The sequence below is a fragment of the Octopus sinensis genome, linkage group LG18 (genome assembly GCF_006345805.1).
Source record: "Octopus sinensis linkage group LG18, ASM634580v1, whole genome shotgun sequence".
In the NCBI taxonomy this organism is placed as follows: domain Eukaryota; kingdom Metazoa; phylum Mollusca; class Cephalopoda; order Octopoda; family Octopodidae; genus Octopus; species Octopus sinensis.
This window is the reverse complement of record NC_043014.1, coordinates 22,119,936-22,145,809: the sequence shown is the minus strand read 5'-3', so window position 1 is coordinate 22,145,809 and position 25,874 is coordinate 22,119,936. Positions and strand designations below refer to the sequence as shown.

Sequence of the window (25,874 nt, the reverse complement as noted above, 5' to 3'; positions counted from 1 at the left end):
TATGAACTAACTCTCGATCTTTTTGTTTGAAGATCAACGCTGATGATCTGAATAGCAAATGACGGTGCCACATTGTGATCGTTCGACACGCAAGAAATATCAAGCCAAATTTCCCTACTATCACATACGCACCTCAAAATAAATAAATGAATAAAATAAAAAAGGAAGTATAACACTGGATTCGATCACGCGTTTTGCCACATACGAATCTCAAGCCACGGTTCAGTCAAAATTTGAACATGTGCGCAACCGAAATTTTGTCCAATAAACGGTCTCTGTTCACGTGATAGCTCACAAGTCCGGCTAGAACTGTCCATGAACACAACCTTTAAATACAGTCAACTTATTTGTCAATTTCACAGTGTTGAGACATCCGAGCCACCATGATGTTCTCCGGTCTTTCCACTTCGGAGTGTCTTGAGTCGAGGTTGTATTACACTCTCTTTATAGCTATTCTCACAGCTGCATATTCAATCGAGGATAATCGAAGAAGGAGACACGTCACTGTACCTGGATATTTACTTGGCGCAAGAGTGGCTGTGTGGAAAGAAGCTTGCTTCTGGTTATTGATTGTTCGAACGGTTGTCTTTGTGTGAAACGCGTGTTTTTGGCTGTCTTGCAGCGGTAGTGTGCGACGTCTTCCCTCTTGTTTAATGGTAGAGCGTCGTGTTATGAATTACAAAGTTTGAGTCCTTCTTCTTCAGACTTTATGTCGTCTGAGGAAGAGTTAGTGAAAAGTCTGAAAAGAATTGACGAGGCTATGGAGATAAAAAAAAAATTACGCAGAAGCGGCGAAGGAAAAAAACTGAAGACGTGAGTCTGAAGGAGTTAAACAGGTTCAAGGAAATGATTAAAAGGGAAGGGAACGATGTGAAGGTGTTCCCCACCAAAGAAGTTTTAAAATAATAAAAAAAAAGTGATAATTTACAGGACTTACGCGGTGGCAACGAAGAAAATTGAAGTAGTGTCAGCAGCCCAAGTTGGAAAGGCGCTGAGACCAGTCTGGCAAGAGGGATTTCCTACCTTGCAAGGGGAAGAAGGTATGGAACAGTGAAGGTGCAGTTTCGGGAGATAGCTACTGCCAGCCTGCACTCAACAACACCGTTAAAAACCGATGAAGTACCTTGGGAGATGTGCTTCCAGGGTAGAAGACATACTCCCAGAAGTGGATGTAGCTTGGCTGGTGGCTGCCACACTGCTAGGCATGGAGAAGAGGGTAGTGGTCCGGCAGGCCACCAGAACACCACACAGGAACTAGCAAGGGCAGAGCCTAGACATAATAGAGGCCCCAGAAGACACTGAAAACATGGTGGAGACCATCACGGTCGGAGAAGTGACACTTAGAGTTAGAGTGGAAGGGAGGATTCCGGTGTTAGAGCGGATTGTCCTCCACCACTTGTGAAGGCTAAGGAGAAGCACAAGAGCGAAAAAGTAATTGGTTCTCCACTACCCGTGGAAGCTGAAGAGAAGCACGAGAAGGAGATTGAAACTGCACCACAGACAAAAACCAGTACCAGCGTCGAAGAAGTGGAGGTGAATAACGGATGGGAAACGGCGGGAAAAAAGAAAGAGGAGAAAAAAGACACACGTGGTAAATGACGACCCCCATCCTACACCCACTCTACCCCCAAACACTCCCTATAGACACCAACCTTCTCCATGCCCTACCTGACATAAACACAAGCACACACGAGCCCCGGATTTCCCCACTCTGGCCCTTGGATAAATTTGTTATATTGTACAAGAGACAAAAAGAAGAACATTATAATGAGCTTGAGACATGGGACAGAGCGATAAAAGAGGATGTAGCAGGAGTGAGGGAGTTACCCGAGGACATTTACTGTACGGTGGCAAACCCGGAGGATCTATTGGGATTAAGGAATCATGAGGAAGACATCGACTTTGACTGTTGGGTAAAGAAAATGAACAGTGGAGGTGCAGTTTCGGGAGGTAGCTACTGCCAGGCTGCACTCAGCAACACCGTTATAAACTGATGCAGTGATGCTTCTACCCATATACCTTGGGAGACGTCCTGCCAAGGTTAGGGTAGAAGACATACCCCAGAAGTGGATGTAGCTTGGTTGGTAGCTGCCATACTGCTAGGCATGAAGGAGAGAGTAGTGGTCATACAGGCCGCCAGAACACCCCACAGGAACTGGCAAGGGCAGAGTCTAGACATGGTAGTACAGGTGGCCCCAGAAGACATCAAAAACACGATGGAGACGATCACGGTCGGAGAAGTGGTAGGAAGGATTCCGTGGTGCTATAAATGTAGCCTGAAAGCCACATTTTCATTTCAGTATTTATTAAATACTAGCACTATTATTTCAGTATTTATTAAATACTAGCTGTATATGCATGCGCTAGCACTATGACCCGGCCTTGCCGGGTCATAGTGCTAGCGCATGCATATACAGCTGCGTGCGTGCGCACATACACGCGAGTACTGTCCAAATCTCCGACCAATCACATACAGCTAGTTGGCATTCAATTGGCGTATTAAGTTTCGGGCATTTTGATTGGGTTTTGGATAGAAAATTCACAAAAAGTCACTTCTATTGATTTTTGAATGGCTTTGCGGGGGTGACTGGGGAAATGTAAAGATGTGCACGACCACTCTTGGACGGTTTTGAATGACCATAGAAGGTGCGAGCCCTCTAACTGAAAAATTGTGGATTTGTATAAAGGATACACACACAGACATTTTGCCGTTTATATATAGAGAGATTCCTTGAATGTCTTTGCATCATCCATTATGTTCGTTCAGTTTTACTCCTTTATTGTTTTCAGCCATAATGAAATATGTCTGAACTAATGTTTCCTGCTGATGTGTTACAAGACGCTTGTGTGTCGTGTATGGTCCTCAGTTCAGCATGTCTACATGCTTTGGAGGTCAGTTGCAAAATCCCAGAACATTTACAAACTGGAGTGGGCTTTTTTAAAACACACACACACACACACACACACACACATACACACACACACACACACACACACACACACACACACACACACACACACACACACACACACACACACACACACACACACACACACACACCCGTGAAAGCCAGAGAGAAGCACGAGAACGAAAAGGAAACTGGTCCTCAACCACCCATGGAGGCTGAAGAGAAGCACGAGAGTAAGAAGGGAATTGAAGCTGCACCACAGACAAAAACCAGTACCAGCGTCGAAGAAGAGGAGGTGAAGAAGGGATGGGAAACGGCGGGAAAAAAGAGAAGAGAGCGAAAAAAGAGAACACGTGTTGTAAATGACGACCCCCATCCCACATCCGTCCGACTCCCACCCACACCCACGCTACCCCAACCACTCTTTAGAGATTCCAACCCTCTCCATGCTCCACCTGACATGACGACAAACACAAGCACACAGGAGCCCCAAATTTCCCCACCCTTGCCCTTGGAAAAGACATGTTATATGGTACAGTGGAGAAAATGAAAAACTGTATACCGAAATAGACTCGTGGGACAGTGTTATAAAAGTGGATATATCAGGAGTATTGGGGGTGCCCGAGCAAATTCGCTGTGTAGTGGTAGGCCCAGAATATATGTCGAGATTAAAGGACTATGAGGAAAACCATGGCTATGAGTGGTGGGTCAAGAAATTGGACACCAGCTCAATGCCTGAACAAGTAAGTTTTTATAACATTTTAAACAAGCATAGTGTAAACATCCTTTGGAGGGATGGTAATTAGCTGTCGCCAATAATGGTATTACAAACTAGTGTTTAAAAAAAGTTGTATTAATAGGTTGTATTAACAGGTTCAATGAAGTCGCTCGAAGGTGGGGGCCGAGCGGCTTCATTCCATCTTTCATTATATTTAATTCATCCTTTCATTCGTTTTGTTTTTGTGTCCCCACCTTGTGCTGTCCCCACCTTGTGCTGTCCCCTCTGTGTAAGGCTGTAATAGCCAATATTTTGAAATGAAGAAGCTTGCTTCCCAACCACATGGTTCCGGGTTCAGTCCCACTGCGTGGCACCTAGGGCAAATGTCTTCTACTATAGCCTCGGGCAGACCAAAGACTTGTGAGTGGATTTGCTAGATGGAAGCTGAAAGAAGCCCGTCGTATATATATATATATATATATATATATATATATATATATATATATATATATATATATATATATATGTATGTATTTGTATGTCTGCTTGACAACCGACGTTGGAGTGTTTACGCCCCCGTAACAAGCGGCTCGACAAAAGAGACCGATAGAATAAGTACTAAGTTTACAAAGAAGAAATCCTGCGGTCGATTTCTTCGACTAAAGGAGGTGCTCCGGCATGGCCGCAGTCAAATGACTGAAACAAGTGAAAGAAAATAATAACAAAAACTAGACCCGTGCTGAGTTGCTAGCAGAGGGTTTCCCTACATGTCATACTACGCTCTTTCATCTTACTATTATCATTAATTGTATTGCATGAGCAACATTTTATTTGTGTAACAAATAAATTATGTTCCAATGCATAAAAATAAACTCCAGTTACAATCAGCGATACCGAATTTTAAAGGATGAAATAGAATCTAAATACCCGTAAATTCAGTTACAGAAGGAATGATAGATATAATGTTTTTCTGGAAACACTATATCTGATTGAAAATATACGAAGGGGATACTGAAACATTTTGACCAGGGTTCAACGACAACAAATTAGCAAAGTGGTCGCTCGAACTGCTAGAAATGACAGCCAGATTTCAATCAAATCTTACTTTTAAAAAAGCAAAAATACTTTGGAAAATATCTCCCCTAATATACCATATCTGAGTAAAACGTTGGAATGGTCACAATTGGAAAGTTTGTTTTTCTTTGTTATAGAACAACTAAATCAGCCAACACATATGCCAGAAGCTTTCTTGGACAACATTGACATCTCGACATGATTGTTAAAGGGAAATGGAATAGTGAAGATAAGATGGCGTAAGATAATATTTATTTGGCAACATCAAATTTACAAAATAGAAATTATATTTTTCCCTGAGATTTCGATCGCGCGCGTGCGTGTGTGTATGTGCGTGTGTGTGTGTGTGTGTGTGTGTGTGTGTGTGTGTGTGTGCGCGCGCGCGCGTGTAGCAGAATACGGATATAAAAACTTCACACATGTGCATCGATGCAACTTACAGTCCTTTGGTCTATAGCTGCACAAAATTGCAGTGCCCTATATTTTCAGCTGCCTCAACATATACATGACATTAGAAAATAGAAAGATGAGATGAGATAATGCAATGTTACATGGAAAAATATGCAGTATGAAATGTAATAATTGATGAAATAGCCCAAGTCGACATTAATTACACTTGAGCTGGCATTTCGTGTCTTTCTGTCCGCCGACCCATCGTTTTCGTTTTATACAATGTCAAATGCTTATTCATAGCATATTCCCACAAAATAAGAATTTCCATATTTCCGCAGGCGCCCGCCTGTTTTTTTAGTCGAAATTACAGGCGTCAATAAATACATCTTGGAACATTAATTATACTTTAAAAAATAGGGAACCCAGTCGCTGGAATATAGTATAGAAGACTGAAGGTTTTTGAAGTGAAAATACATACTGTAACTGCTGTTGAAAAGCTCCTGGAATTTCTTGTTTATAACGGAATTCTTATATGTGAGAATGGCTATTAGTGCAAATACTTCATTTTCACAATCATTAATGGCGGTGTCCAAGCATAAGCCGTAGCTGGATGGCTGAAACAATAAAGGAGTAAAACTGAACGAACGTAATAGATGATGCAAAGAGATTCAAGGAATATTTAATAAATACTGAAGGAAAATCATTATAATTCCTCGATTGCTAACGGAACACAGACACCATACATCAGAAATAATATTGGAAGAAAATAATGTATTTGCGTGGGATGCTACGTTCTCACAATTGCCAATGGCTTAATGAGTACATCATTTTTATATCAGAATCATTAACACAACAAGCAAAAAAATAAAAGTAAAATAAAATAAAACAGATTAATGAAATATGTCTGAACTAATGTTTCCTCCTGATGTGTTACAAGACGTTTGTGTGTCGTGTATGGTCCTCAGTTCAGCATGTCTACAAATTTTAGAGGTCAGTTGCAAAATCCCAGAACATTTAGAAAACTGGAGTGGGCTTTTTTAAAACACACACACACACACACACACACACACACACACACACACACACACATATATATATATACAAATTGAGATAGGGGTTGTAAATGCAACCCTCCATGGGATAACCTATATCCAATATACTGCTAGTGAAGTACCCAACAAAGTTAATGTTAAGGATTGCAAATGCAATCAATTCATTTACTGTATTATATGGGCAAAGGTAAAATGATTTACCACAAATTACTAATACAAGATAAGAAAATGGAGAAATACATCTAAATCAAATATCAATTATCAGATAATACTCAATCACATACTTTATTAAACCACCACATAAGAGACTGTAGGGTTAAACATAAAAAAGCAGAACAAATCAGTGTACACAAAGGAATGTACATAAAAAAGTGTACATAAAAGAGTAATATTGTATAATAAGTAGAATATATATAAAAAAGAGAATATAAAATAAGTAAATATAAATATAAGTATAGATGACATCTTACAGCTGTTTCGGCCATGTAGATAAGTATGTCTCATTTTACCAATATTAGCCTTTTATGATAGGTCAATATATGGATATAAATGAGACATTTAGAAAAGTATCATAAGGCCTCTTCGGAGATATACATATACATATGAGTGCATATACTCACACTCCTATACATATAAAAATATACATATACATAATAATGTAAATAAATAATATAAATTAGTAAACATATATATGTTCCACATTCAATGTTTCAGTTTTTCAACTTAATATTGTGATAATAAACATACACATATTAGTACCTAGATGCAAATATACATAGTCAATAGTACATTATATTACTTCCTACTAATTTCCAAAGTGTCATAAAAGTTAGCATCATTATCGTTGTCAATACCATTAATGCTACCATCATTATTATTCATAATATTGTTAATATCGCTTACGTTAGGATCAAAAGTGGCACATATGTATGTCCGGGTTCCATTTAGTAATTTTCCTTATGACATAAATACACTATTGGATTTGAATTTAAATTATCATTGTCTTCCTCATGGTTGGTCCGTTGAGAGCCGTCCCCACACCGCACAAGAAAAACATACACATCCACATCCAACCCTAAACCCACACGTCCACATAAAGACCCACACACACATGAGTAAACCCCGATACATCGCTACACATTCACTAGATTGCAGAGTGCATGTCTGTCATCGCATGGCTTATAGACAAATCAGTACAGGCCGCAGGGTCTATACACTAACACACACACTCACACGCACATCCGCATATACTCATAGATATTAATACAATCTCATATACTGTATCAGGGAACATTTCTACACACATATATACATATTTAAATATATGTCAGCGCACTCATACGTACAAATAAAACCTATACTTATATCCACCCATGAATAAATATTTGCATATACATATATACATATCCAAATACGCACCTGCGTACTCATATGTATAACAAAAACATACATCCGTACATACACCCACGAACATACCTATACGTACAAAAACATACATACGTACACATACACATTTTCACACACCTCGACACCTCAACCCACATCCACTAAATCATAAATTAAAAATATATGTCTGCCCATCCAAAGACGTATATATACATACACAAAAAGTAAACAGAAGTTACTATTAACTTAGATATAAGTTCATTAATTATGAATTAAATTAAATTAATTATAAGTTAGTGTTAGTGTATAGACACTGCGGCCTGTACTGATTTGTCTATAAGCCATGCGATGACAGACATGCACTCTGCAATCTAGTGAATGTGTAGCGATGTGTCGGGGTTTACTCATGTGTGTGTGCATGTGTGTGTGGGTCTTTATGTAGACGTGTGGGTTTAGGGTTGGATGTGGATGTGTATGTTTTTCTTGTGCGGTGTGGGGACGGCTCTCAACGGACCAACCATGAGGAAGACAATGATAATTTAAATTCAAATCCAATAGTGTATTTATGTCATAAGGAAAATTACTAAATGGAACCCGGACATACATATGTGCCACTTTTGATCCTAACGTAAGCGATATTAACAATATTATGAATGATAATGATGGTAGCATTAATGGTATTGACAACGATAATGATGCTAACTTTTATGACACTTTGGAAATTAGTAGGAAGTAATATAATGTACTATTGACTATGTATATTTGCATCTAGGTACTAATATGTGTATGTTTATTATCACAATATTAAGTTGAAAAACTGAAACATTGAATGTGGAACATATATATGTTTACTAATTTATATTATTTATTTACATTATTATGTATATGTATATTTTTATATGTATAGGAGTGTGAGTATATGCACTCATATGTATATGTATATCTCCGAAGAGGCCTTATGATACTTTTCTAAATGTCTCATTTATATCCATATATTGACCTACCATAAAAGGCTAATATTGGTAAAATGAGACATACTTATCTACATGGCCGAAACAGCTGTAAGATGTCATCTATACTTATATTTATATTTACTTATATTTATATTCTCTTTTTTATATATATTCTACTTATTATACAATATTACTCTTTTATGTACACTTTTTTATGTACATTCCTTTGTGTACACTGATTTGTTCTGCTTTTTTATGTTTAACCCTACAGTCTCTTATGTGGTGGTTTAATAAAGTATGTGATTGAGTATTATCTGATAATTGATATTTGATTTAGATGTATTTCTCCATTTTCTTATCTTATATATATATATATATATATATATATATATATATTATATATATAATATATATATATATATACATATGCATATGCAGATATGCACACATGTGTGTATGTATATGTATGTATATGTGAATGTGTGTATGTATATATATATATATATATATATATATATATATGCATGTGTGTGTGCGCGCGCGTAAATTAGCCCTATGAACTTCTTGGACTATCTTATAAAACTCTCTGACGAAGCCTAGAGGCATACCCAAGAACCCCAATTATTTACAGATTACTATAGTACACTGAAAAGATGGAAATAACATGTGGGATACAGTGACCTCTTGTAAGAAACTGCTCTTCTCTCTCTATTCTAGAAATTACTAATACCTTACACATGTATTTATATAGTATCTGAACTGTTTAAAATAAATAAATAGACATAATATAATGTCTAACATCTGATGAATATTACCTCTGGATTCCCTCCATTTTCTTCTTGCCATATAAATTTCGGGTAAAACCACTTATTACCCTCGCCTAATTATTATACTCAGTCGTGAAATTGCCACGCAATAACCAACACTTTTGTATTAATTAGGTATTCTACAAGCAGTATATTGGATGCACAACCTTTAACTCTCTTTGAATCACACACGCGTGCGCGCGCACGCACATATCCATGCATACATATGTGTATATATATATACATATACACATACATACATACACTGACACACACACACACACATATATAAATATTGGGTCATCCCATAAATAATGCAGTTTTTTCAATTGCATGAACAAAAAGTTGGAGGGGAATGAGATAAACTACCTGCATCAACTTGCTATAAAAATAAGTAGTAATTTTACTTTGAACCTATTCTTAGTACAAGTTTTGAAGAGTGCAGTTCGATTGTAACAGTTATTTTACAAAGCTATCTGGAAGTGACTAGGGACTATATTTAGTATATTTTGCTTTATGAGTTCAATAAAGGCAACAACGCAACAGAAAGTGCGAGGAATAATAATGCAGTATATGGAGACCGGACAATAAATGTAAGCCGTGTCAACAGTGGTTCCAGAAATTCCGAGCCGGAAACTACAACCTAGAAGTCGAGCCTTGTCCTGGAAGATCTGTAGAGTTCGACGAGGACGTACTGCAAAACCTAGTGGAACAAAATCCTGTCGTAACTGTTGAGGAACTAGCAGAGAAACCATTCATCAATACCTGCGTGCCATCGGAAAAGTCAGCAATTCGGGCCAAACTTTCCGACTCTAATCGTTCGTAGAGAGTGAATGTGTGATCTTTGCAGTCACGTCTCACGAATGACCCGTTTTTGGATTGAATAGTGACTGGTGACGAGAAATGGGTTCTCTATAAAAATATCAAGCGCCGAAGACGGTAGGTAGGGAAAAGAGAAACACCGGCACCCCAGGCTAAAGATCTTCAACTGCGTAAGGTGTTGTTCTGTTTCGTGGGATGTGAAAGGTTTAGTCCACTTTGAACTTTTAAATCCAAACCAAACGATAACAAAGGAGATCTACCGAGAGCAGCTTGGGCGGCTTAAGTCAGTGCTGGAAGAAAAACGACCATCTTTGGTTTCAAGACGAAAGGTGTTCTTCCATCAGGATAATACTCGACCACATATACCGAGGATGACATTCCAAAGGCTAGAGCAATTTGAATGTGGAAACGAATGATGCACCATCCACCATATTCGCCAAACATTGCCCCATCTGATGGTCATTTATTCCGCAGTCTTCAAAATCATATGGACGGGTAAAATATGAATTCTGTAGACGAGGTCAGAACAATGTGGGAGGAAAATTTTCGTCGCGGACAAGAGAATTTTGGAAGAGGAGCCTTGCGAGTCTTCCACACAGATGGAAGAACATTGTAGAAAATTAAGGAGAGTATATTTTACATTTAAAAAAAAATTGTTTATCTTAATTATGAAAAATAAAAGAAGTATAAAAATATGGCATTATTTATGAGATGACTTAGTATATATATATATATATATATATATATATATATATACATGCATACATATGTCTACATATACATATATACACATACATATATATATTCACATACATACATACATATACATACATACACATATATATATATATATATATATATACATACATACATATATATAGACATTCATGCACACACACACACACACACATATATATATATATATAGACATACATATATAAATAAACACACGCTCACACAAACACATACACATATTTATATATATACATATCTTCTCTCCTCACCGGACATCGACATGAAACTTCAACAATTCATGTCTGTAATGCAAGACATATGCTACAAATGTGTCCCGGAGAGAACGGCCACTGTACTCAAGAACAAAATCCCGAGGTAGAGGAAAACTTTTATGAGACGGCATACAAAGATTTCAAATCGCCTAAACACAAACTGAAAGCACTGAGAAATCCAGCCTGAAAATACAACTGCTGGAGACTGAAAAACAATCTGCAACTCACCCATGAATAAGAAAGAGCAGACAAAGAAGCCTAAGCTAAAGACAACATAAAATCTAACCCCAGAGCCTTCTACAAGTTTGTCAAAGAAACAGCCTCAGTGCACTGCAGGGTAGGGCCACTCCTCGAAAAAGATGGTTCACTCACAGGAAACCCCAAAGAGGAGGATAAGTAAAATACTAAATGAGTAATTCAGAAGTATTTTCAGTCCACCCTAGGACACTTGCAAGTCAGCAATCCAACTGACTTTTTTTTACCACTGCAGATATAAAAACAGAGGCAGTGATGATTAATTACATCAATATAAAATAAGACGATATAATAAGGGCTATAGATGAAAATCATGTAAGCGAGTTCTAGCAAGACCACTGCATTCCCTCTTCCAGAGCTTCTTTGCAACAGACAAACTTCCAAGCAAGCTGGAGGAAGGTAAAATATGCCGTATTCATAAAGGCGGTAGCAGAGCAGAGGCCAAAAACTACAGACTATCTCTCTGACTTCGCACATCAGCAAAGTCATGGAATGAATAGTCAGAAGAAAACTAACCATCTTCCTTGAAGAAAATGACTTGCTGACTGACACCCAACATGGTTTCCAACCAGGAAGAAGCTGCTTGATTCAGCTTTTACAACACTATGACTGGGTGTTGAAACAGCTGCTCAACCACTCAAATGTGGATGTGATATATTTCTACTTTGCAAAGGCCTTCGATAAAGTCGATCATGGAATATGTCACAAACTGCGGGATCTCGGCATAGTCGGAAAATTAGGAAAATGGCTGCATGACTTTTTGAAGGATAGGAGTCAGGTGGGAGTAGCCAATGGGGCCACCTCCAGTGACACACAAATAGTGAGCCGTGTTCCACAAGGCACTGTCTTGGGACCACTACTGTTCATAATGACCCTCTCAGATATGCCCTCAGCCACACAGAGAGTCACCATCACTAATTATGCAGATGATACAAAAGTCTTACAGGTGATACAGAACCTTTAAGACGCTATGCACCTGCAACGTGAGTTGGATGAAATATACAAATGGGCTGAGAAGAATAGCATGCAATTTAATGCTGAAAAGTTTCAAGCCTTGTGCTAAATGCAATACCAGTTAAATACACTGGACCTAAAGGGATTGCAATCCCAGAGACAAAGTCAATGCGAGGCCTGGGCATTTACATGAGTAATGATGCATCCTTCCATGTGCATATTGCTAACTTGGCAATGAAATAGAGGGGCTGACCGGATGGATTCTTAGAACTTTTAGAACGAGAAATCAGGAAACCATGATGGTCCGCTGGAGGGCAGTTGTCCTAAGCTGTTTTGACTATTGCTTCCAGCTATGGTCACCAACCAGTGTAAAATTAATTGCAGAACTTGAGGCAATCCAACGAAGAAGATAGCCTCTATGCAGCAAATAAGCTACTGGGAAAGACTCAAGAGATTGAGACTCTGTTCCCTAGAGCGTAGGCGGGAAAGATATGCCATAAAATAGGCCATAAGATATGCCATCTGGAAGATCCTAGATGGACTTGTCCTAAACGTCGGCATCGAGAGTTATACTAATGCTAGAATAGGGGGCCACTGCATAGTGCCAAAGACTTCAACTTTACCATTAAGGTATAAGACAAGATATTGCGACAACCTGGGCTTTAAAGGCCGACAGCTCAATATCCTCCCGAAGAACCTGAGAGACCTACTGTCAAGTGTCCCAGATGAACCAACTTCACAGCAGGAAGTGCAGATGAGGACAGCGGCATCAAACTCCCTCATGCACCAAATGTCGATTTCTAAAAAGAATTAGTGAAGCAAAATTATGTAGCAACACCAAATGGCAGTGCCCCAGCATGGCCACAGCTCATGAGCTGAAACTAGATCAAATCAAATATATATATATATATATTACCAATATATATACACATACATACACATGCATGCATATATATATACTAGCATTAAAGACCCGTCGTTGCCGGGTCATAGTGCTAGTGCATGTATATATGTGTATATATATGTGTACATATTACATGTAGATCTCTATATATATACATCTACACATAAAATGCAAAATACAAAGTTATATCTTGATATCGCTAGTGATAACAATACTCAGACTGGAATTGTTAGCCCGTCTCTTGTAATTTCGATCAATTGTATCTTGTCCTCCCTCTTGTATAGAAGTGTGGTTACAATCCAGCCTATCTCTACTTCGGGGGGGGGGGCATTTAAAATTTTTTTCCGGGACGTCCTACGTCCCAGATATAAAGGTAAAGGTAAAATATTTCCACTTTGCAAATTCGAGTCGAGTACTCCCTTGCACGCTCCGTTGACTCGAACCTTGTTTCTATTGTGGCAAATTTACCGCCTCTGATTAGATATCTTTCATAGTCGCACCAAGACACTTTTCGAAGGTGCTTTCCTCCATGTGTTCAAATCTTTTTTCTCTACATTGCATACTTTATAGACAATAGTCTTTTCTTTAATCTAATTTTTTATTATCCATCTGGACTATTCCATTTCTGCAGGCTAATTTTATTTTTAATTTATTCCCATTCATGTGAAACCACTTATTCAAGTTCAAATCATTGATGCAATTTTATACCAATTGCTATTTTTACTTTTGTTATGTTACGATTATATTATACTTTAGTTTGATTTTAATTATTACTTACAACATATAATTCAATTGTTATTATTATTTTTATTGTTAAAGTGAAAGCATCTGACATAAAATAGAGAAATATTTTTGTTTCACTTTTAACACGTAATAGTGGAGAAGATATGATATTGCTATGGGCTTGCTCTAGGTAAGAAGTTGAACATTTTTTTTTACCCATGAAACTACATGGACCCTAAGTAAGGCATGCGTAAAATTTGAATGAAATTGGTTGTGTAGTTCTCAAGTTTAAGGGAAACATACATACAGACAGACAGACAGACAGACAGACAGACAGACAGACACACATTCTCAGTTTTATATATATAAAGATACACATACATATATACAAACACATATATATACATACATATATTTACATACATTCATATATATATATACATACATACATATATTTACATACATACATATATATATATATATATACATACATACAGATATATACATACATGCATATATATATATATATATATATATATATATATATATATATATACATACAGATATATATATATATATATATACATACATACAGACATATATATATATATATATATATATATATATATATATATATATATATATATATATATATATATATGTGTGTGTGTGTGTGTATATATATATATATATATATATATATATATACATACAGACATATATATATATATATATATATATATATATATATATTATCTAGTATAGATAAATCACAGTATGTGTGTGTATAATGACTAACGCATACATTTCCACAATTCTCACCCGATTTTCACCAAACTTTACACACACATTACTTATGTCTCAAGGATGGTCATGCACTAAACATTTTGCCCAGAGTTCCTGCGTAAATGGACCTAAATGGACATAGTTTTTTTTTTGTGTGTAGGATCTTACATACTTTTTTAATCTTTATATAAAAGTGAAAGGATTTTGTCTATTTATTTATTTCGACAGTCCACCTGCCACCATGATTAAATTGACTAGGAACACTGTACGCGAGGGTTATCCAATACCAAAAAATCTTAATCTCCATATTCAAACTGCATCAAACTTTGGCAAGCTTACCTTTACCTATCCTAAATTACATGAGAGGTGATGTTCCCTTCCCTGTCTTCCATCTGTTGATACCCTTATTTACCTACCAATGCGTTGTGTCACTTTAAGGATGTTTATTTACCCATCCATTATATTTTGACTGTTGTCCATTGTTTCAAATACATTTTAGCATTGTCGATTTAGCTTTTTTTAAACAATCACTTATGATTCGTAGACCAAAGAATCAATCATTAGATAACAGTCTTGTTTCTACTAGCAAAAGCTATACGTATCTTTCAGAAAGCTTCACGCCAATTTAACTTTATGCCGCATTCACTGTTAGTTTAAGCGCAGGCTATGTGGGAAGACAGAATAAAGGGGGATTTTGTTTGCTTATCTCTCCGAAGAAATTACTCCCTTTGCTGTTGAGAAAAATAAACTCGCAGAGGGGAAGTTTCAACGTCTTCCTTCAATTTCCTTACACCATTTATATGGCTGCTTCTGACAATAAATTTCGCTTTCATGTAAAACAACTATAGTTTGTAGACATTATCTGTAATCTACTCCCAAAACACTTCAGTAGCTATACTTTACATCACTTGCAAACTTATATGTTCCATGAACATTAAAGTGCAACGACTTCCACAATAACCAGCCTTCAATTCGATTTTCCATTCCTAGGTTAATCGAAAGCATAGATTGCCGTGTTACTCATAAACCTTCTCGGTAGTTCAATTATTTGGTTTAAAAAATACCAAAGCAATTTAAACCGCCCAAAGGACGGGTGCATTTGCTTTATGTATGTATATATATATATTATATATATATATATATATATATATATATATATATATATATATATATATATATATATGTATGTATGTATGTATGTATGTATGCATGTATGTATGTATGTATGTATGTATGTATGTATGTGTATGTATGTATGTATGTATGTATATATATCTCTCTCTATATAAACGGCAGTTTGTCTGTGCGTGTTTCTGTGTGTCTGTTTGCTTGTACCCTCACCCTGACCACGGCTTTCAACCGATTCTGATGAAACTTGACACACACATAGCCCAATGTCATAATTCAAAACTAACGAAGCGAAAATTTTGAAAAGTTCCCCCAGTTCTGAAAAAAATCGATAAATTTGACATGGGGTCGAGAATCAGAAACACAAACCGCAAACTGTCTAGGGGACGCAACTCCACCTTCTTTAACTAAAAAAAAATTTACCATAATTTTTTTCCATTTTTTGCTATTTTTTGGCTATAACTCTCTAAAAATGCTTTATAGTTATTTCCCTTACAAACCTGAGCAACGCCGGGCGATACTGCTAGTCTTTATATATATAAAAGGCAGTTTGTCTGTCTGTGTGTCTGTCAGGTTGTACCCTGACCCTGACCACGGCTTTCAACCGATTCTGATGAAACTTGACACACACATAGCCCAATGTCATAATTCAAAACTAACCCAGCGAAAATTTTGAAAAGTTCCCCCAGTTCTGAAAAAAATCAATAAATTCGACATGGGGTCGAGAATCTAAGCTTATCATATGCAACACATTTTCCGTTGTAGTTTTCGCAACTTGCAATCGATTTTCACCAGACTCATGTTGAAGTTTAATGTTACCCTAAGGAACTTAATTCTGACGTTAGTTTTCCATGCAATACCTTACCATCAGAAAAAATCGATAAAATCATGCCATTTTGGGAAATCGCATTCAAATTCAAGATTACATATTTTCGACAATATCTTTAACAAATTGGCAGGAATTTTTTTTGAAATTCACAGCTAGCATCATGTCTGCTCCAAGAAGCTATATGGTCCTTTTGATTCCAATAGGATACGTCATTACTGGAAAAAATCGGTTAATTACATCATATGTGGCACACATAGCAAACCGAATTTTCTGTGATAATTTTTGAAAGTTCACATAGATTTTCCCTACACCGATGTTGGACATCAAGTTTGCATTAAATGTCAAACTAACGACCTTTTGTCAATGCAGTTAACAAGTATTGGGAGAAATCGACAAAACCATATCACTTTGAGACCGACCATGCGAACCCTACAAAACTGACTTTTGTTAAATAGTTCGCGGATTTCAGGCGATTTAGTCGATTTTTGCCACTTCAGCTTGGAACGTCGTATACACAGAAGTATTGGAGTGAAGAGAAGACGTTGCAACCTACACATGCGCCTTCGTTCCCTAGAGGGAAAAGACTAGATCGGGATTAGCCGTTGCCTACTAGAGGCTCCCGAGCCCCCAGCCCCCTTTCGCTAGATTTAGGTTAGGATTAGATAGGGCTTAGCTGTGGTCCGAACCCAACTTGGGTTCGGTGGGGCGGTGTCAAAAGGGCCAGCATGTGCAACCTTATCACCTCTGCCTGTCAAACTCCCAACCCATGCGTTCCCGTCGTGACACTGATCCCGCAGAACTGGGTTGGGTGTGCTAAACAAAACCAGAAAATGCACTTTGACTGTCATAGATTTTCTTCATGCATGCAAGGGAACGGTGCCTTGAATGCCTTAATGCCTTTTAGGCTTCATTTTACAAAATAACGGTTCAATGAGTACAAAAAAGGGTAAAAAGGTAAAGGGCATTGCTTATCGACAAAGTTTCTTACATACCCGGGCAACGCCGGGCTATGCTGCTAGTATATATATATGTAAGTGAAATACATTTTTTCTCTAATACATGGTACGATTCTACAACACTGTCTCTCTCTCTCCCCCTCTCCTACATTTCTCTGCCTTTCACACTTTGCACTCCACTTTGACCCGTCTCTTTCTCTCTCTCTCCCCTCCTCCTCCTTTGTTCCTTGTTCCCTTTTTTCTCTCTTCCTCTGTCCCGCTCACACGTGACTAACTTTTGGTCTGCTGTTCTGCCTTTTCGTGATCAACAGCCGTATAGGCCAGATACATTTTATTTCTCTCTTCGCCTTTAGGGAATTTTTCAATGCGCCAGCTCAAGTTCACCCGTCCAGTCGAAAAGACACCTGTCTGTAACGTCCTGTTTTTGTTATTATTATTATCATTATTGTTTTTACGTATTTTCGTATTCTTATTCGTGTTATTTCTTTTATTTTTTCTTTTACTTGTTTCAGTCATTTGACTGCGGCCATGCTGGAGCACCGCCTTTAGTCGAGCAACTCGACCCCGGAACTTATTCTTTGTAAGCCCAGTACTTATTCTATCGGTCTCTTTTGCCGAACCGCTAAGTGACGGGGACATAAACACACCAGCATCGGTTGTCAAGCAATGCAAGGGGGACAAACACAGACACAAAAACACACACGCACACATATATATATATACATATATACGACGGGCTTCTTTCAGTTTCCGTCTACCAAATCCACTCAAGGCTTTGGTCGGCCCGAGGCTATAGTAGAAGACACTTGCCCAAGGTGCCACGCAGTGGGACTGAACCCGGAACCATGTGGATGGTAAGCAAACTACTTACCACGCAGCCACTCCTACGCCTATAATTATCATTATTATTTTTTACGTATTTTTGTATTCTTATCCGTTCCCGTCCTTGTTTTGTATACATTCGAGGCTTTCTTCCAAGGAATCTAAGGCGCTTGGCTTAGATTTTCCTTTGTGGCTGGCCAAGTCGGAGCAATCTCAAAATTAATCAGCCGAAATTGCGAAGATGATCCGGTTTTTGACTGAAGATCGAAGGCTTCGAATGTCCCGTCCGTTTTTTTTTTTGTATCGTCTTCTAAATGTTTTGCGTTCTTGTCCCAGTTTGTGTTTTTTTACATTTATCCTATATATATATATATATATATATATATATATATATATATATATATATATATATATATATATATATATATATATTATATATATATATATATATGTATGTATGTATATATATGTATATATATATATGTATGTATGTATATATATATATATAGATATTCATATTTTAAAATAGTGTACATTTAAACACAAAAGAAAACTACCCTTTAATAGGTAATTTTTGCATGCTAGAAATAGCAGCCAACACGGCCAAAACCACGATTTAATAGCAATTTTCGAAGGAATTGAAAACTAAAAACTTTTACCTTGTTATTTTTATTAGCGGTTATCAACATCTGTATCAACATGGTCTCGAATTTCTTTAGAAGATAAGATTATTTGCCATCCTTTAGTAGGTAATTTAGCAAAACAATATTATCGCCAGGCGAATTCTCATCAGTAACCGGCCTCAATAAATTACTTATAATTCAGAGACAAGAACACGTGCCCCGTCATTATATGTTATAATTTTTCAAAACTTCGCACGCAGGCACATTTACAGTCGGCAATAAATACAATGCCGAGCCGAATCTTCGAGAATGCTAAGAACATATTCATAAGATACATATGTAGGGTAGCGAATATTCGTTATAAATATCACCACATGTGGTCTAGCATGTATAAATAGTCAGTAGACAACATATTCATATTTTAAAATAGTGTACATTTAAACACAAAAGAAAACTACCCTTTAATAGGTAGAAATAGCAGCCAACACGGCCAAAACCACGATTTAATAACAATTTTATATATTTATATGTATATATAGGGATGTTGATACAGACAGGAAAAATACTACGCAAAATATGAGTACAGTAGTACGAGTGCACCATTGTACGAGTGCACCTCGCAGTACGAGTGCACCATTGTACGAGTAGTTTGCTGTACAAGCCGAGACTCGTGCACATTTTGTCTTGAAGCACGAACGGAAATTCGCAGTACGACCGAGTTTCATGCAAACGACCGCTAGTCGACGCTGAACTCACACACGCTCTTCCAACAAGCGCAGCCTCCGCTCGCTCAGTTCACGTGTTTATCGCGTTGTGGCAGCATCCCTGTTATGTTTTACCCAAATAATTTTGTTTATTTTTGTATATATTTTGCTCTTATTTTATAATTAGTTGTGCTAGCCATGGCTCCTTAGAATATTAGTGCAAAAGACAGTGCTGAAAAGAAGAAAAAACTGATTACGATAGAATTGTAGAAAGAAATCATTGATAAAAATGAGAGAGGAATGCGTGTAGTGGACATCACACCTCAATACGACCGAAGCACTTCGTCGATCTGCACAATCCTGAAGAGAATGGATGAGATCAAGGCCATTACAACAGCAAAGGGTATCTCCAGGCTCTCTAAGCAACGCACATCTGTCCACGAAAGGATCGGAAAATTGCTTCTCCTGTGGATCAACTAGAAGTAACTTGCAGAGAATACGATTACGGAGACCATCATCTGCGAGAAAGCACGAGCGCTGTATGGGGATATCCTGAAGCAAAACCCTGGAACAGCGACAGAGGAAACATCAGCGGATGCATTTAAGGCCAGTCGCGGCTGGTTTGATAATTTCAAGAAGAGAACTGGTGTTCATAGCGCCGTCAGGTATGGAGAAGCAGCGAGCTCTGATACGAAGGCAGCTGAAGATTTCGTGCGTGAATTCCGTCAGCTCATTGCAGCCGGGGGGTACATCGCACAAGTATTCAACTGTGAGAAAAATGGCCTTTTTTTGGAAAAAATGCCCAGAAGAACCAACATAACCGCAGAGGAGAAGATAGGCTACCTCTCGCCCTTTGTGCCAATGCAAGTGGAGACCTGAAGACTAAGCCGCTCCTTGTCTACCATTCCGAAAACCCATGAGCGTTCAAGTCTCACAAAATCCTGAAGGAGAAGCTGCAGGTCATATGGAGGGCAAACGTTAAAGCTTGGGTCACCAGACAATTCTTCTCCGAGTGAGTCAATCTTGTCTTTAGACCAGCAGTGAAAAAGTATCTTCTGGAGAACAATCTTCCCGTCAAGGCTCTCATCATCCTCGACTGTGAACCTGCCCACCCTCTTAACCTCGAAGATGATATCCTGAACGAATTTAACTTTATAATAGTTATGTACCTTTCACGCAACAAACACCATCCTTATCTTGCAGCTCATGGAGCAACAGGTAATTTCTAATTTTAATAAGTTGTACATCAAACACCTGTTTCGTCGGTGTTTTGAAGTCGCCGAATATACAAATCTAACACTTCGTGAGTTTTGAAAGGAGCACTACAAAATTGTAAACTGCAACAATATTGTAAACTACAACATTGTAAACTCATTGATATAGCCTGGCAGTGTAGCGGAGGACAGTGTTGCAGAGCATGCTATCTCTACGACTGACATAAAGGCAGTGTTGGCAAAATGGCAATATGTTTCTGAATTTGTAGAGAAATATCATCCTGTAAAAGTATCTACAGGTCGTGCAGCTGCTTTATTTAATTACACTGCACTGGCGCATTTTCGTAACATTTTGAAAGGCAGGAAAAAGCAGACTTCTCTTTATATATTTCTTATGAAACGACCTGCAAGTGTAAAAAGTAAAGAAAGCGTGTCCAAAGAGCCTAAATTAAGCGAAGTGAGAGAAAACACGCCAGAAATTGTCCTTCCTGAAGTCTTAATGGAAGGAGATTCTCCTTCCAAACAGTAATCCCCCTCCTACCTGGTCTATCGTCATCCCCACGCACAAATCGTCCAATCTTTAAGATAATTAAGTTAATCAAGTCAGTTTACATATTTTTTCTGTATTCTCTTTTTTTATAACTGTCATTTTACTTGTAACTACACCTTTTTTGCTTTAAAACCCATAAAAATTATTTTAGGGTGGCTTTGTGGGGCTGGAATGGATTAATTATATTTTAGTTAATTTCAATGGGGAAAATTGATTTGAAAAGCGAATAAATCGTAAAGCGAGCTCGGTCATGGAACGAATTAAACTCGTACTACGAGGTATTATTGTATATGTACATTTTTATTAATATGTAGAAGTAAGAGAGTGACTCAAGGTCCGAGAGTTTCGTACGTTGGCACTTATCAAACACACCCGCACACACATATATATAAAGAGGGGTTAGTGAGGGATGAAATTGACTTAACTTCTAAGGGACTAGTTAAGCCTCAATTTCTCTATGTATATAAGCTATTATCTCTGTGTGTGTGTGTGTGTGTGTGTGTGTGTGTGTGTGTGTGTGTGTGCGCGCGCGCGCGTGTGTGTAAGATAATTTGTAATGCTTGAAAGAAACTTTCAGAATCTTGCGAGAAACCGTACAGGCTAGAGGAGAGTATGCTTTTTCTAACTTAAAAATTTCAAAACTCAAAGGGTTTTTCATGAAGAACAGTTACAGAAAAATAGAAAAAGAAAACGAGCAGAACAAGTTTTCCTGCAAGCCACTATTGTACACATTGTGATTTCTCAGCTTGATCACGTGCTCATGCTCATATTCATATTGCTTTTGGTGACCTGAGGACTGACATGAGGTGTCACCAGGTGAAGGGAATGAATTGCAAACATTGGTGAATAGTAGTAATAGTAATGTGAGTGTGTTGTTCATTGTCTATCTGGTATTCGTTTTTCTATATTCTCGCTGAACACCTATGCGTCGTTTTCGACGGTAGAGTCCGTTATATAAATGGGTATATATATAAATGTATGTATATATATATATATATATATATATATATATATATATATATATATATATATATATATATATATATATGTACGTACTGCACATATATATTGAGTGTATATGCATTTACATGCATATATATGCATATGTGCATATGCACATGTATATATGTATATATATAGGGGTGTGTATACGTTTGTGTGTCTGTGTTTGTCCCCCCCCCAACATCACTTGACAACCGATGTTGGTGTGTTTACGTCCCCGTAACTTAGTGGTTCGGCGAAAAAGGCCGATAGAATAAGTACTAGGCGTACAAAAAATAAGTCGTGGGGTCGATATGCTCGACTAAAGGTTCTGCTCCAGCATGGCCGCAGTTAAATGACTGAAACAAGTAAAAGAGCAAAGAGTATATATATATATATATATATATATATATATATGTGTGTGTGTGTGTGTGTGTGTGTGTGTGTGTGTGTGTGTGTGTGTGTGTGTATACATATACATATATATAAACACGCATAAACATATACATGCATACAGAATCATAAGTCCAGGTATATATCAATGCATCTGTATATACATATACATATATGTATGTGCATAGACATGCATGCCTGCATACATGCACACGCACGCACACACACATACAAACACACACACATGTAAAACATAAAAAGCTGATAGTGTATTAGTAACTCTTTGAGCGCCTTTGCACCGTGTATCAATGATGAAATCATTCCTTTCGTCTATTCTTTCTGACCAACACTACTGAGACTCCGAGTGGATATTGCCTTCTTGCACGAAATATAATTAAACATGCCAGAGAAGACATTCGTTGTAAAACACACAAACTCTTCTCTCCACTCATAATTGGGACTGACGATTAACAACCGTGGAGAAATACTAAAACTCTCAGGTTTTCATTAATATAATTTTCACAGCAATTTTACTGAACTTTTTTTATGAATTAATAATTATATCGTTTATTTTTGATCTTTTGATTGTTCCAGTTATTAGACGGAAGCCATACTGGGGTACTGCCTTGAAGAATTATAGTAGACCGAATCAACCACAGAATTTTTAAAACCCGTTACTTGTTTTATCATTCCCTTTTGCCGAATCGCTAATTTATGTGGACGTAAGTGCACCAACACCGGTTGTTATCCGTGGTGAGGGCCAAACACACACACACAAGCACACACACACACAGATATATATTTATGCATACATACATACATATACATAATGCATACATATATATATATATATATATATATGCAACAGAAATAATTTTAATAAAGTTTCTCCCGCAGGGATCTACCGATACATTAGGCTTCCCTTCTTCCTTACAGCAAAATATTGTATTCTATGTTGAGCTCTCTTTTACTTACTATTGGACGAAATAGAATATCTTTATTCTCCTCGGGTCCTACTTTACTTTTTTTTTTTACTTTAATAAAAGTGTATATAGGTGTGCATTATTTATTCCGTCGAACACGTTTCTAAGATGGTAGAGTGTAGTTTGAGGGAGATTTGGCTGCTATTTCCATTACATCGTAGACGTCTCTCCTTTAGCTTGAATAATAATGCCTTCAAGAAAAAATGCTAAAGCAATATCACCGGGATTAGAACTTGTATATAATCACATCCCAAAACATTTTGTTTGGCACAAGTAAATCCACAACACCACTGCCTTAATAATGGTTTCTAACAGTAGCACAGAACACAAATACAAGGAGGGGTGAAGCAGGCGGTAGAATAGTCGAAGAAATCGATTATATTTCTATTGATTCCAAAACGATGAGAGGTAATGTTAATGCTGGTGGAATTTGCAATAAATTCGTACATTCACTGCAGGGTATATTATATTTTGACCTCTACTCTACTGACTTCGTCATTTTACCAAACTCTGCAAGACATACTATTTGTCACTCTACCAACTCTTCCATCCCACCATCTTCACTCTCTCCAAAATAAATATAAAAATATTCTGCTACATCCATTGATTGCGCTTGCATTTCAGTTGTCTTGGCTAGTTTTAAACTTAGTTGTGTTGGATTAACATTATATAATTCCTCTGTATGTTCATTCAGGTGAGTGAGTTAGTGTGGCCCAGTTCACACGACAAAGCTCAGAGCTTTACCTGTTGTGCTGTCTAGTTTAATTTTCATCGTCTGTTTCCGATGTTTTCATGAGAAAGGGTCAAATAGATAACCGAAGAGAGATCAACGAAACAGAGCAGAGTTCACTGTATGTATGTATGTATGTATGTATGTATGTATGTATGTATGTATGTATGTATGTATGGTATATACGTGTATGCATGTAGGTATGTATTATGTATGTATGTATGCATGTATGTATGTATGTATGCATGTAGGTATGTATTATGTATGTATGTATGCATGTATGTATGTATGTATGTATTTGTGTGTATGTGTATGTACGTATTTGAGTGTATGTGTGTAAGTATGTATTTTTGTCACCTGTGTGTGTATGCATGTATGTATGTATTTGTGTGTCGGTCGGTAGCAATGTGGCAAGACTCTTTGAGTTAAAAACGTTACCGGCGATTCTAAATATGTGGCTGAGTTTTTGCGTTGGTTGATCTATCGATCCACACACCCAAGTTTATGCATCTATTCACATAAAGAACCTCAGATGGAGAATCTTTGGAATGTCTTACAAATCTTCACTGTGCCACTAATATATTGGATCTCGTGAATCCGCGTCAGTTTCTTTTGCTCTTGAAACCGAGTATTTCTAGGATTTTGTGCCAATTTATTGGTACACAACCAAATGCACCTATGATGGCAGGAACAAATGAGAATTCATAGTCAGGGCACAAGAGCTGCAAGTTTTGCATTAATTCACCATAAATATTTTCTTTTCCTTGAAATTTGAACTGTACATTCACATGCGCTGGGCAGCTGACCTCTTCAACAGTTCCTAACTTTTGTTCCCTGTCCTACAGAACAATATCAGGTCTGTTATGTTTCCCACGAACAGCTGTTTTTATTAGAGTGTGCCATCAGTATTCCTTATTTTTAAAGGTGTGAATACTTACTGCTTCTGATATGCCTTTGATGTATATGATGTCAGGAAAATCTTTCTTGAGGATAACATTGTATGTATGTATGTATGTATGTATGTATGTAGCCATCCATCTTCTCTGCTCACCATTCCTGTGGTCGGACTGTAGGGGTCGCATCCTCAGGCATCTCCTCCATAAGGTCCTATCAGAAGGAACCATCATAAGACTTTGCAGCTTGACTCCTAAGCGTAACCAACTGAGATTATGTATTTTATCTAACCATTTCATTCTTAGTCTACCCGCTAGGTTGACAT

General features: G+C 37.4%; 1 long non-coding RNA gene across 1 annotated transcript in view; it reads right to left on the bottom strand.

The window, feature by feature from the left end:
- The window catches only part of LOC118766934, a 47,007-nt gene that overhangs the window by 7,238 nt on the left and 13,895 nt on the right, over nucleotides 1-25,874 (bottom strand). Inside the window, exon 2 of the long non-coding RNA XR_005002840.1 lies at nucleotides 5,573-5,708. This is a non-coding gene — a long non-coding RNA (uncharacterized LOC118766934). The remainder of the gene's footprint in view (nucleotides 1-5,572; nucleotides 5,709-25,874) is intronic.